A 13,768-nucleotide genomic window follows, 5' to 3' on the forward strand; every position below is an offset into this window, starting at 1 on the left:
GAGATGCATCCAGCACCCCTAAAGCTGACAGCCACAGACCAGACTCCTGAACTGACAACCTTTCTTGCAGCTTGAAATGCCTTTAACCCTTTTCTCTCTCATTGACCAGACCCCACTGTTTGGAGTGAATGGGATCCAGCAGCTTTTCCTCTAGAAGGTGGTAAAGAGTGGAAGGAGCCACCTTCTCTCCTTTCTGCAGTTCTGGTAGTAAAGCTGTTTGCTTGCCCTGCCTGAGCGTGAGCCATATGGGACTGGTGTTCTGGCCCTCTGTTGAAAGCTGAACACCCTTTCTCTGTTCTATAGACACCTCCATAGATAAAAAGGATCCTTTCATATCCAAGAATTTGCTTTTGTTCAATGGTGTTGTTTATTGCAAGTAGGCCTGTCACGATAACTGTTTTGTTATATGGATACATAGTCCATAGTGTGTGCATGTACAGGGGTTGGACAATGAAACCGAAAATCCTAGTTTTAGACCACAATAATTAATTCTACTGACGGACAGTTCTGGTGTAAACAGGAGAGTTGAGTTGCACATTGAATTCTGCTGTGATTTGGGCAGCCGTTGTTTTTTGGATACAATCCGGGTTAGCACCCAAACGTCCCTTTCAGAGTCGTGTCCGCTGCTCCGTGGCCCGCCCGTACCCCGTCCTACCTTGCACGTCAGGACCGCTGCGGGCCTCCACCAGAGTTTCCCCTGGCTTCCCCTGCCCAGACATAGTTCACCATCTTTCGGGTACCATCGCGTACGCTCTAGCTCCACCTCCCCAACGGAGCGGGAGAGACGTGCCGGTGGTGTGCCCCCGCGACCCGTGGGGGGATCCCACCTCGGCGGCGTGCGTCGGTCTTTACCTTCATTGCGCCGTGTAATATGCTTAAATTCAGCGGGTCGTCCCGTCTGATCTGAGGTCGTGCTCGAAGGGCTGTCATCGCCAGGGCATCTCTCCACGGACCCCCACCACCGCTCCCTCGCCAGAACAGCCTCTGAGACCTATCGCTGGGCAACGGAGACGAAGGCGAGAGGGCGAACAAAGTTTCCCCCCGTGATCAGAACGTCGAGCGGCTTTTATCTAATCCCGAACGAGACGGAAACCTGACCGAATCTGCTTTTAGGAGGACGAAGGCGCCACGGGGTGGGCACCTGCGAACCTCCAGCCGCAGTCCCCTCGCCCTTCTCTTACTCTTCCCCGGAGGGAAGAGGGTGACGAATGAAAAGGTCAGATAGATTGGAATAGCGACCCTCAGACAGGCGTGGCCTCGGGATTGACCCGGGGCCGCAATGTGTGTTCAAAGTGTCGATGATCAATGTGTCCTGCAATTCACTTTAGTTCTCGCAGCTGGCTGCTTTCTTCATCGACGCACAAGCCAAGTGATAAACCGCTAAGAGTTGTACTCTTTTATGGTTTTTGTGTTTCAAAGCCATGTAACCCACGGACAAAGTGATGGTTGACATAATGTTTTACTGCAGCCGCGGGTACGGGCGCCCCGGAACGCCGAAGCGAACTCGGGGTCATCAAACCGCGCCGCCGAGCCGCCTCCGGGAGAACCCGGAGACAGACTCGGGGGCCAGGTACCCGTCTCCCTTTGGCCGTAAAACATTGTGGCGTGGAAGAGGAAGGAGGACTCGTGAGACTCATTGCAAGTACTCAACAGCTCTTTATTAACAGGCTTGCCACTCACTTATAGCCTTTAACAAGGCTAGGAGAGCGAAACCCAACTGCAACCACAGCTCAAACAGCCCTGAGGCCACCAACCCAGCTATCCAACACAAAGATGGTAGGTCCCCTTAACCCACCCAAAACATACCCCCATAATGCCCCGCTGGCCCCGGATTACCATACCCCGCCCCCACAGGCACGCTAAAAGCTGGCACACACACACACACAGACGCCACTGTAGTGGATTAACCAGAGGATTTCTTCATTGCTTGGACACAAACACACACTACCCCCACTTTACGGCCTATAAGGAAACTTCGAACCCAGAACACTCTAAAAAAACCTTGGAGTAATCTTTTTTTTCAAACAACCTTAAATTTCAAAATGACATTTACTGACTATTTCTTCACTCAACCTCGCCCGAGAGCCCTAAATGCGAGTTTAGGGTAAAATTCTGTTTACATTCCTCCAAGTCATAAACCTCGGAGTTAATGTAAACATTTGGAACATTTGCAACACATTTGCAACATTTGCATCACTAGGACGGGACTGCGGACTTAAGAGAGTGTCAAAACTTAATTAATGCCTTGGAAATTGTTAATTCACCAAATGTTGTACCAATTTAGGGGTTTGTGCCTAGTTATTTCTGCAAAGCACTAAGAAATAAGTTGACAGAAATGGTCTAAGCTTGGGATTCCATTTTCAACATTGCAGGCTCAAATTCTGTGGGGTGCAGAAAGATCTTTACTCCCCCACCATCGTAAATTCCGACGCCAACCGCTTATCTAAACACTCAGCAAAGGGGAGGAATTTCTCACTGAGAAGATTTTGCTTAAAATACATATATATTGACTATATAAAAAAGGTGTTTTATAGAATGTTTACTAGATAATGGTATATGTGTCTGGTATATGGTATATGTGTTTGGATGTGTCCTGATTGAATTCTCCTACACATTCAAGTCTGAATCAACAAGGTTTAATTAGCATTTGATAATTTAGCTTTATTTGGTTATCAGTGGTTTAACCATGTATTATCTTTTAAGTGATTTAATTGGGTTTAAATAATAACATGACTCTTGATCTCTTTCTGACAGAGTACCATCCATCATTGTATTTCTAAGATTATCTTGAGTATTACAAAACTGTTTGTGGGCAATATATATATATTACATTTATTGTGATTCAATTGTTAGATTGTGTTTCCTGAATTTATCATCACAAACTGATATGCTGAAAAATGTATTTTGATCCACTGTTTAATTGAGTTTTCTTTTGGTTTGATCTATTAGAAAAATTCTGAAGCATGCTGACCATGTGAGCGAGGGGGGGTTTTATGGCCCTTTGTGAATCCCCACCAAAGTTTGAAATTGCTCCTAGACCAATCAAAACACAGACACTTGGGCCACAGAGCCAATCGGAGCTCAAGGGCCAAACAGGCCACAGAGTCTAATAGTAAACTGGGCAGACACAGTTTAGAGTTGCCAGTTCAGTTTGGAGTTGAAGAGAAGGAGTTGGAGAAGATGAGTTGAGGAAAACAGTTAGAGGAGAGAGGTTAGGGAGCCAGAGATGGAGAAAGGATAGACCGTTAGTTTAGTCATCTTAAGTTAGTTTTCTTAGACTAGTGCATTTAATCTTCAAGTATATTAATATTAGCTATCCTAGTTAAAATATCTAAGGTTATTTTACAATCTACGAAGCCAAGCATTATTCCATCTAAGTTTAGCTAAAGTACAGCTGAAAAGGAGATCCGCCAGATCCAACCCAGAAACCTGCGGTCCGGAGGCCACCAGCAAGCCACCTGAGAGCGAAGGGATTTCCCTGTGGGTTCTACTGGGGCTCCGTGCTGACACAGGAAGTCCACCCACCCTGCAGACAGGCTCACGTGATCCTTTTTCGGGGTGAAGCAGCAGACGACCAACCCAGGCGGACGTCACCAAGGCCCATTTCAACAACTCAGAGTAAGGCAGAGCTGGGTTTAATCTTTCGGCAGATGGTGTCTGTTGGTCATGGTTTGGTCGGGTCTTTAATAGAGCGTCTTTAGTATAGATGACTCATTTTGAGTGGCTTGGTTGGAAATAAGAATTGGTTTCGTAGACTCAAAATGCCTTAGACCCTTATTTAGAAATACTCACTTAATAGTTATATTAATCTTTATTCCTTTCATATCAGCATTATAACGTGTTTGTTCTTTTATTTCTCATTTATCATTCTACACTATGATTTGATAGCTAATGGCTACATTTATGACTTTTTAATGAATTATTTACTCATATCTGTGTGATTTAATAAATACTTTTATTTTACAAAACCTGTCATTTCAGTGTGTTTTTCTGGATAACTTGGTTATGAAAATTTCTGTCACCTGTAGAAACCACACCCTGAGATGTCTTGTGTTATTAATTAATTTGATTAATTAATTAATTAATTAATTAATTAATTAATTAATCTAATTAAATTAATTTAATAACTGGCGCCCAATTAAAAAAATATTTCAACATCTCAATTAGCACCAGGTATTAAACCACTGAGCCGCTACATAATTGGCTCGCCAACGTGGGGCAGGATTATATTCTTATTGGTTCTCCGCCGCGAGACCAGAATATATACACATTTCATAACCAGTTCCAGAAAATAGCGCTGTAAGTTGCAGAATAAAGTGTATTTTGTTGTTATTATTAAATGCGTTAGCTGCTGGCTAGCTGGCCTAGTTGGAGTTAACTGCATAAACCCAGCGTGTTAGAAACACACGCACATGTTCTACACGTGTTTTTGTTTACAATTCAGGACTGACCAGTCCCCCGCTGTGTGTGCCCTGTTTGTCTGTATAACGTGTACAGTTATGTGTGTGGTATGCGAGCGCTCTTGAAAACATTACTCTTATTTGTAAAATAAGCTTGGTTGACACACCGCCGTGTGTGGGCAACCTTAAACCCGGGTGTATATACGTGTATATACGTGTGTACTTACATAAAGTTCGAACTGTTTCCGGTAAAATAGACATATTTTGCCAGTGTTGATCTAAGGCCTTCGCGCAGCCCTGAGTCGCGGATCTCCGGCTCATCGACTCCGCGCTCCAGTTAAAACTGCCGGTTTTTGCGCGAAATCCGTAAAATCCTGCAGTACTGGACACTTCCACGTGCGTAAAAGAGTAGCTAACTTTTACGTAACACCACCCTGAGTGGCAGGAAGTTTATTGTGTGCGTGATTAAACTAACCACGCCAGGATGTAAATCCTCTTTGCTCATCTTGTGAAGTGTGTTGCTGCTGTGTTAAACTTTCGGACAGCCGTGCCCTTCTCCTCTGCTATTCACAGTCGACTGAGTCAGTCAAATCTGCTGACCAGGTCCCAGACCCAAGGGGCGGTCCTTAACGTGGCATCATCAGTGGGCGTGACCACTCCCACCAGTCGGCCTCTGCCACCATCTGGTGGACAGCCTGACTATTTACACTCAAACTCAAAGGGTGTTTTACTACCCCTCACCACTAGGGGGGGTACACTGCCACATCGCCATCTGGTGTTTGATTTGGTTAACTGCATACAGTGCAGAAAGGTGCATTTCATTTGTTTGACCACCAGAGGGAGCCACTTAGCCATATAGCTGTGTCGCCACCTGGTGTTGTACTTGTGTAATTGCTATCATCCTGTAGAGCGCATTTAGAGTTTCTGTCGCCAGAGGGTGCCAATTTCAAACAAACTTTTTGTTAAGTTAATAAAGGGAATTTGCATTGTGGTGGGGTTAAATGGTTTGTAAATAAGTAAACAAATAACTGCATTCATTTAATCGGTTAATATTAAATAGTTAAATTTAAGTTTCAGGTCTGCTCTCTCAAACATTACTCTTTATGTTACATTGAACCAAGCTAAATAGCTATCTCCATTGAGTAACTAATCACAACATAAAATAATTAACTGGTCATTTTAATCAATTTGATTAAGTAAAGTTAATTAAATTTTTGTTAATTAATTATTTTCAATTTAATTCAACCATCTTCAAATAAATTAAGCTTAATTATTGATCGATTAAGATCAATTATTAATAACTGATTGAAATTAATTAATTAATTAACCATTAAAAAAAAAAAAAAAAAAAAACCTATCCAGTTATCAGTTACTCAACCATATACCCAGCACACCTGTGCTTAATACATAGTTAAATTCTCCCATCCTGTACATAGTTAATAACTATACCCATATTTAGATTTAGACATTGTGTATAGTGCCCTACAGTTATTAAACTGTTCACTAGCATCACTGACAACAAATCTAACTATTCTTTTAAAATTAATCTACTAATTGTAACCTTAGGTCGCCCACTTTTAACAGATTTTCTTCTTAGAAAAGGCACAATGCTAATTGATTCGAACATAAAATAAACTTGTTTGTCATCAAAATTGTTTGATTCCACGTGCTTTACGTAAATCAAAATGTGTGCCACCGAAAAAGCTCTTTTAGAGCTTACAGCTGGTCTACCCCCAGGACTTACCATCCCAGTCCAACAAATGGACAGTGGGGGTCTCCATGCACTAATTGCCAAAAGCCTCAATGAGTGTGTATCTAAAATCCTTGAGGGCAAGCAACAAGTGGATCCGATTTCCCTAATACTGTGGAAACAACTGCTGTTGTCACAGGATCAACTTGCTGCTTCCTCCAAAACCATTCAAAATCTCCAAGCAGAGATTGTGACTTTAAATGATAGAGTTGCAGACCTAGAGAACAAAACTGTACAGTCTGAAATGAACCAAAGAGACCTAAAAACCGAAGTGCAGCTGCTTCAAAAGGAAGCCAACATAGCTACCCAACTTGCAGCTCAGTCACAGGAAAAACTAAAACATGCTATTGCAAGACAGGTTGAGCTACAAACTGAATTAGCACATGCTAACAATGCAGTCAAATTAACTCGAGACCAAACAGAGTTAACATTTGAGCTGATGATGGAGGGAGACTCCCCCATCAATCCAGCTGGTAAATCAGGAACCCCTGGGGTTCCGGATCCTAGGCAACAACCATCCACAAATACAATCCCTCTAGTCTCCCTTAAAGGTGCTGAAGCGCCAGTAGAACCAAGGTTCACTCAGCGTTCCCAGCCACATGGGACCTCTGTGCATCCTCAAGCACCCTCTGATAGAGATTTGGACAAAATTGCGCGTAACATCCCACGCTTTGAACCAGAACCGGACGGTTCTAATGATGTCCACCAGTATCTTCGCGACATTGACTTCTTCTTACGCCGTTTCCCCAAGGCCACGGTAAATGATAAAATCTACCTCATTAAGGTGTCCTCTAGTCGGGAAGTTGGACGTTTCATTGAGCGCCAACCACCCCAGGTTAAGAGAGATTATCCTGCTCTTTGCAAGGCTTTGGAGAATGAGTTCTCCAACCACCTTGTTCAAACCGGCCTTGCTGCAGCTCTTGCAATTAAGCAGAGTCGCCAGGAAACACCCCTACAGTACTATCACCGCCTCAGGCTAGCTTATTTCGGCTATAGAAATGAGCCTGGAATGGAGGAAGAGGAAGTTTTCAAAACATTGTTCGTGAGAAACCTCCATCCCTCCACCAGTCGCTCTTTTGGAGTCGCAGCCTGCCCTCGTACGCTAACAAGCCGGCAGCTGCGTGATTTGGCTCTCAGAGGATTTGCTAAGTTCCAACAAAACATTAATAAAAAATCAGAGTCAAATGACATCCTGATAATTAATGAGCAGTCCTCCCACGTCAAGCAAAAAGGGGCACACAAGGCTCCGATGCCACCTAAGACCCAGTTAAACCACAAAAACCAGAGAGTGTTCCACTCTTGGCGTCGCTCGTCCCTACATTGGGCCAAGCAAAGTGACCAAAAGCCCTCCTATCGAAAGAAAGGTAGGATAAAACGCAGTTGGAATGGCAAACACTCACAGCACCATGCTCGAGCACAGAGCTCCAGCAAACTTCAATCTCCGCTCAGGAGAAGGAGCCCAAAGCACCACAAACGTTGGTGTCCACCTAAAGGGCACAAGCATGAGACATATCCAACTAACCTGAGCACTAAAGACGGCAGTCTGCTCAGACAATTTCGTAACGAAATACGCAAGCAGGACAATGCTGAATCTGAATTCTTGCCAATTGTCCATGCTCCAGATCAACCTGCTTGGGGGGGTGCGAAATCCATCCACTCCAATGCAGCCTTGGTTGTACAGCCAGACGCTGAAGACAACCACACTGAGGAAGCTCCTTCCCTCAGCCTGGAGGATCCACCACCTAAACAATTCTTGGGTTTCTTAACCAAGAAAGGTTCAACACCAAAATTCTACCTAGCCACCTGGCTGGAAGATGTGTTCGGGTATGATGCTCTTTTGGACACGGGGTCAGACATTTCTTTAATGTCAAATTCACTTTTTGACCAGGTGAGGGCGACAGCCCGCCGAAACAACAAAGAGATACCTCTGAAAAAGTGTGCTCTTCACCTTCAACCATATTCGCACACTGGTATCACTCTGCATTCTGCAGCCCTGGTGCACGTTGCCATCGGTCCAATGAGCCTCACCCATCCAATTCACATTTCTCCATTGGAGAACGTCCCATTGCTCTTTGGCAAAGACCTCCTTGACCGGTTCAAACCATTGATTGACTTTCAGCATCGTAGAATCTGGGCACAGGTTTGCGAACCCCTGCCCTGTCCTAAGGCACAGGATAGAGTTCAATGCTATCATGTTGCTAGCAACATTGAGCCACACAAGCTCATTGAACCTTCAAATTCCACGGGAATCAATGAGAAGCTCACTGTCAGGGTTCTGAAACCACCATCCTCAGAATCCCCTACCATGATTCTAAAACAAAACACCTGTTCATGGGCATTGACTCCCTCTACGGCTGTAGATGAGTACAACCCAAAAGCTGGAAAGTCATTCACTCTTAACACAACGGTCAACGGTGAAATCTTTGTTCCATGGGCTGACAAGTCAGCTGTTCACAGAACACCTGCAGGTTCCTTGCCACGGACTAACTGTGATCCTCTGTTCGTGCACCAAAAGGATTGTTCTCTTCTTGTTCCTGCACCAGTGGTTCCAGACAAACACAGTCCCTTGGATTCTTATGAATGTAAAAACATTCCCACTATCTACACAGATGGATGTGCTTTTCAGAATGCTCAAATCAAATGGAAAGTTAACATGACAATTGATGCATGTGACAACACTTCTTTCAGAACACTGGCATTTCACCTTGATCCACTTGCCACTTACTGTGCGTCTTTCAGGATGCTCAAGGGCCTGTTTGTTTATGCCCCAGATACACACGCTTCATCTTCATTCGTGGTGCCTCAGAGCCATGGGGGGGAGAGCCTAGCCCAGGCCCTCGATCACCCATGGGTGGACCACAAAATGATGGGGGAAACACACCAAGCATTCCCACAATTGACATATCTGCCACTTGTTGGAAAAAGGCTAGTGTGTTTTCAGCCCCAATCTTCAGAAGATCTGTGGGGTATATGGCCAATTCCACAAATGGATTGGGTCGAAAGACTCATGAAATTTGTTCGAAGGAACAAACATCTCATCACTGTGGCAGGTGCATTTGCCAGATGGAGGGGACGTCCCCCAGACCCTATTGAAATGGCTCAGGCCACAACTTTTTCGCTGAACCACACTTTCTCAGGTGTTGGTATATCTCACCGTTCTAGCGGTGAACTGCGGAAACACCCAAAACTGGGAAAAAGCACGCTTGGATACCAACCATTGTGCTACACTGCTGACAAGCTACTGGTGAGGTCCCAGCACAGCACTGGCAAAACAATTCGCGAGCTCAGGTCTCATTGGTTTGGTCCTCATGCAGGGGCAGACAAACTGCCTCGCATCTGGAACCAAATCCCGCATCGTCAGTGTTTTATTAAACTGATTCTCAAACAAGTTCACTGTAACCCAATTAAACTATGCAAAAGCCCCATGGGACAAGTCGGGACCAATAATGCCCTAGGTTAAATCATAATACTGGGCCAAATACTTAGACACACTGAGTGTTCATTGTCCACCATTTTCTGGCCTGACGCAATTGTTAAATTGAGAACGTACCACACATTCACTGTCTGGAACTCACCTATCCAAGTAGCATAACTCACAACAAATTGGATATTTTGTTAAACCTAGTGTTTGAATCAACATTTCAAACCATTAGCATAGCAGTATAATAAATACGTGGAGAGGGGGGGTGCCAATTTTTTTTTTTTTTTTTCTTTTCTTTCTCCTCTCTTCAGGTGCCCAAAACATATTTTGTTTCCCTTCTGACTACGTTTGCTCCGCTATATTGTTCTCAATTGTTGACTAAGTAGTGGCTAATTATTGAAGCATACCTTATGGGTAGGTTGTCTTGATAAAGTTATAAAGGAACAAATAGCTAGCAAACTATTTGTGACCCTTTCCTATGCTTGTTGCCACACTATCACATTAAATTAACTATTTTATTCAGAACCAAAAGCCAATAGCTACAAAAAACAAACAAACTGATAGATACCTCAAAAGAGAAATTGTATATCCATTAGACCAAAAACTCTGTCAGCGACCTTGTAGTAGATTGTCTTAAGAAAGCATGACCAACAAGACACCAATTGCATGAAAGATGTACCCTAACGTGCTCTGTCTACAGAAATCCACGTTGACATCGACCGATGACCCAACGTCCAGTGGCCCATCGATCGATGGGGGGGGAATGTAGTGGATTAACCAGAGGATTTCTTCATTGCTTGGACACAAACACACACTACCCCCACTTTACGGCCTATAAGGAAACTTCGAACCCAGAACACTCTAAAAAAACCTTGGAGTAATCTTTTTTTTCAAACAACCTTAAATTTCAAAATGACATTTACTGACTATTTCTTCACTCAACCTCGCCCGAGAGCCCTAAATGCGAGTTTAGGGTAAAATTCTGTTTACATTCCTCCAAGTCATAAACCTCGGAGTTAATGTAAACATTTGGAACATTTGCAACACATTTGCAACATTTGCATCACTAGGACGGGACTGCGGACTTAAGAGAGTGTCAAAACTTAATTAATGCCTTGGAAATTGTTAATTCACCAAATGTTGTACCAATTTAGGGGTTTGTGCCTAGTTATTTCTGCAAAGCACTAAGAAATAAGTTGACAGAAATGGTCTAAGCTTGGGATTCCATTTTCAACATTGCAGGCTCAAATTCTGTGGGGTGCAGAAAGATCTTTACTCCCCCACCATCGTAAATTCCGACGCCAACCGCTTATCTAAACACTCAGCAAAGGGGAGGAATTTCTCACTGAGAAGATTTTGCTTAAAATACATATATATTGACTATATAAAAAAGGTGTTTTATAGAATGTTTACTAGATAATGGTATATGTGTCTGGTATATGGTATATGTGTTTGGATGTGTCCTGATTGAATTCTCCTACACATTCAAGTCTGAATCAACAAGGTTTAATTAGCATTTGATAATTTAGCTTTATTTGGTTATCAGTGGTTTAACCATGTATTATCTTTTAAGTGATTTAATTGGGTTTAAATAATAACATGACTCTTGATCTCTTTCTGACAGAGTACCATCCATCATTGTATTTCTAAGATTATCTTGAGTATTACAAAACTGTTTGTGGGCAATATATATATATTACATTTATTGTGATTCAATTGTTAGATTGTGTTTCCTGAATTTATCATCACAAACTGATATGCTGAAAAATGTATTTTGATCCACTGTTTAATTGAGTTTTCTTTTGGTTTGATCTATTAGAAAAATTCTGAAGCATGCTGACCATGTGAGCGAGGGGGGGTTTTATGGCCCTTTGTGAATCCCCACCAAAGTTTGAAATTGCTCCTAGACCAATCAAAACACAGACACTTGGGCCACAGAGCCAATCGGAGCTCAAGGGCCAAACAGGCCACAGAGTCTAATAGTAAACTGGGCAGACACAGTTTAGAGTTGCCAGTTCAGTTTGGAGTTGAAGAGAAGGAGTTGGAGAAGATGAGTTGAGGAAAACAGTTAGAGGAGAGAGGTTAGGGAGCCAGAGATGGAGAAAGGATAGACCGTTAGTTTAGTCATCTTAAGTTAGTTTTCTTAGACTAGTGCATTTAATCTTCAAGTATATTAATATTAGCTATCCTAGTTAAAATATCTAAGGTTATTTTACAATCTACGAAGCCAAGCATTATTCCATCTAAGTTTAGCTAAAGTACAGCTGAAAAGGAGATCCGCCAGATCCAACCCAGAAACCTGCGGTCCGGAGGCCACCAGCAAGCCACCTGAGAGCGAAGGGATTTCCCTGTGGGTTCTACTGGGGCTCCGTGCTGACACAGGAAGTCCACCCACCCTGCAGACAGGCTCACGTGATCCTTTTTCGGGGTGAAGCAGCAGACGACCAACCCAGGCGGACGTCACCAAGGCCCATTTCAACAACTCAGAGTAAGGCAGAGCTGGGTTTAATCTTTCGGCAGATGGTGTCTGTTGGTCATGGTTTGGTCGGGTCTTTAATAGAGCGTCTTTAGTATAGATGACTCATTTTGAGTGGCTTGGTTGGAAATAAGAATTGGTTTCGTAGACTCAAAATGCCTTAGACCCTTATTTAGAAATACTCACTTAATAGTTATATTAATCTTTATTCCTTTCATATCAGCATTATAACGTGTTTGTTCTTTTATTTCTCATTTATCATTCTACACTATGATTTGATAGCTAATGGCTACATTTATGACTTTTTAATGAATTATTTACTCATATCTGTGTGATTTAATAAATACTTTTATTTTACAAAACCTGTCATTTCAGTGTGTTTTTCTGGATAACTTGGTTATGAAAATTTCTGTCACCTGTAGAAACCACACCCTGAGATGTCTTGTGTTATTAATTAATTTGATTAATTAATTAATTAATTAATTAATTAATTAATCTAATTAAATTAATTTAATAACTGGCGCCCAATTAAAAAAATATTTCAACATCTCAATTAGCACCAGGTATTAAACCACTGAGCCGCTACACCACATAGCCCCCCCCTTAAGGGTCAGCCGTCCCGGCGACCCCACAAACCCAACAAGAACCCCCTGAACAACAAAACTTTTTTTTTTTTTTTTTTTTTTACAATCAGTCACACACAAAGTCCTGAAGACGGGCGGGCGGCCTCCTCACCCGCGGCAGCCTGGAGGGGCCGGGCAAAGCGCCACCCGCCAGTGGTTCCACAGAGTTAGAGTTCTGATCAGGCTCAGGTGCAGGGCCGGCAGGTTCTGCACCGCCGTCCCCAGTGTCCAGCAGTTTCGGCCTATATGGGGCCAGCCTGTCCCGGTGCACAATCATTCTGCGCCTGCCCCACCGGATCCTGTACACCACCTCCCCCATCCTGGACAGCACCGAGCACGGACCCACCCATGTCGACTGAAGCTTCGGGCACAGTCCCTTTTTACGCTGAGGGTTGTACAGCCAAACCCTCGCCCCCACAGATAAAGGCTCACCAAAGCAGCGCGTATCATACGCGCATTTCTGCTTCCGTCCGGCAGCAGACTGGTTCGAGCGCGCGAGCCCGTTCGCTAAATCCAGTGAGGACAGAAGATGCGAAACGAAAGAGGGCGCGTCCGTAGCGTGCTCGCCCCCATCAGGAGGCGCCCCGAAAGCCAGAGCCACCGGCGTCCTCAGCTCGCGACCAAACATAAGCAGGGCCGGCGTGAACCCTGTCGTCTCCTGCACGGCCGAGCGGCAGGCCAGCAGCACAAGCGGTAGATGTTTGTCCCAGTCACGCTGGCCTTTGCTCGACACCATGGCCAACTGCGCTGCCAGCGTGCAGTTAAACCGCTCCACCAGCCCGTCACTCTGCGGATGAAGGGGCATCGTCCTGGTCTTATGTATGCCCAAGATGCGGCAGACCTCCGCCATGACCTCCGACTCGAAGTTCCTCCCCTGGTCGCTATGCAGCTCCTCCGGAACCCCAAATCTGCAGAAGAACTCCCGCACCAGGACATCCGCAGTAGTGACCGCCCCTTGGTCCGGCACCGCGTAGGCCTCCAGCCACTTCGTAAAATAGTCCATCGCCACTAAGACATAGCAGTTCCCAGAGTCCGTCACCGGGAAGGGGCCCAACACATCCACGGCCACCCGCTCCATCGGGCCGCCGCACTGATAGG

General features: G+C 44.3%; 1 non-coding gene across 1 annotated transcript; it reads right to left on the bottom strand.

The window, feature by feature from the left end:
- Nucleotides 1–1,235: 1,235 nt before the first annotated feature.
- Nucleotides 1,236–1,389, bottom strand: LOC125787591 (5.8S ribosomal RNA). Its single transcript, XR_007429441.1, has one exon. It is a non-coding gene; the product is annotated as a 5.8S ribosomal RNA (ribosomal RNA).
- Between the last annotated feature and the right edge of the window lie 12,379 nt (nucleotides 1,390–13,768).

This window comes from Astyanax mexicanus, chromosome 24 (assembly GCF_023375975.1).
Source record: "Astyanax mexicanus isolate ESR-SI-001 chromosome 24, AstMex3_surface, whole genome shotgun sequence".
In the NCBI taxonomy this organism is placed as follows: domain Eukaryota; kingdom Metazoa; phylum Chordata; class Actinopteri; order Characiformes; family Acestrorhamphidae; genus Astyanax; species Astyanax mexicanus.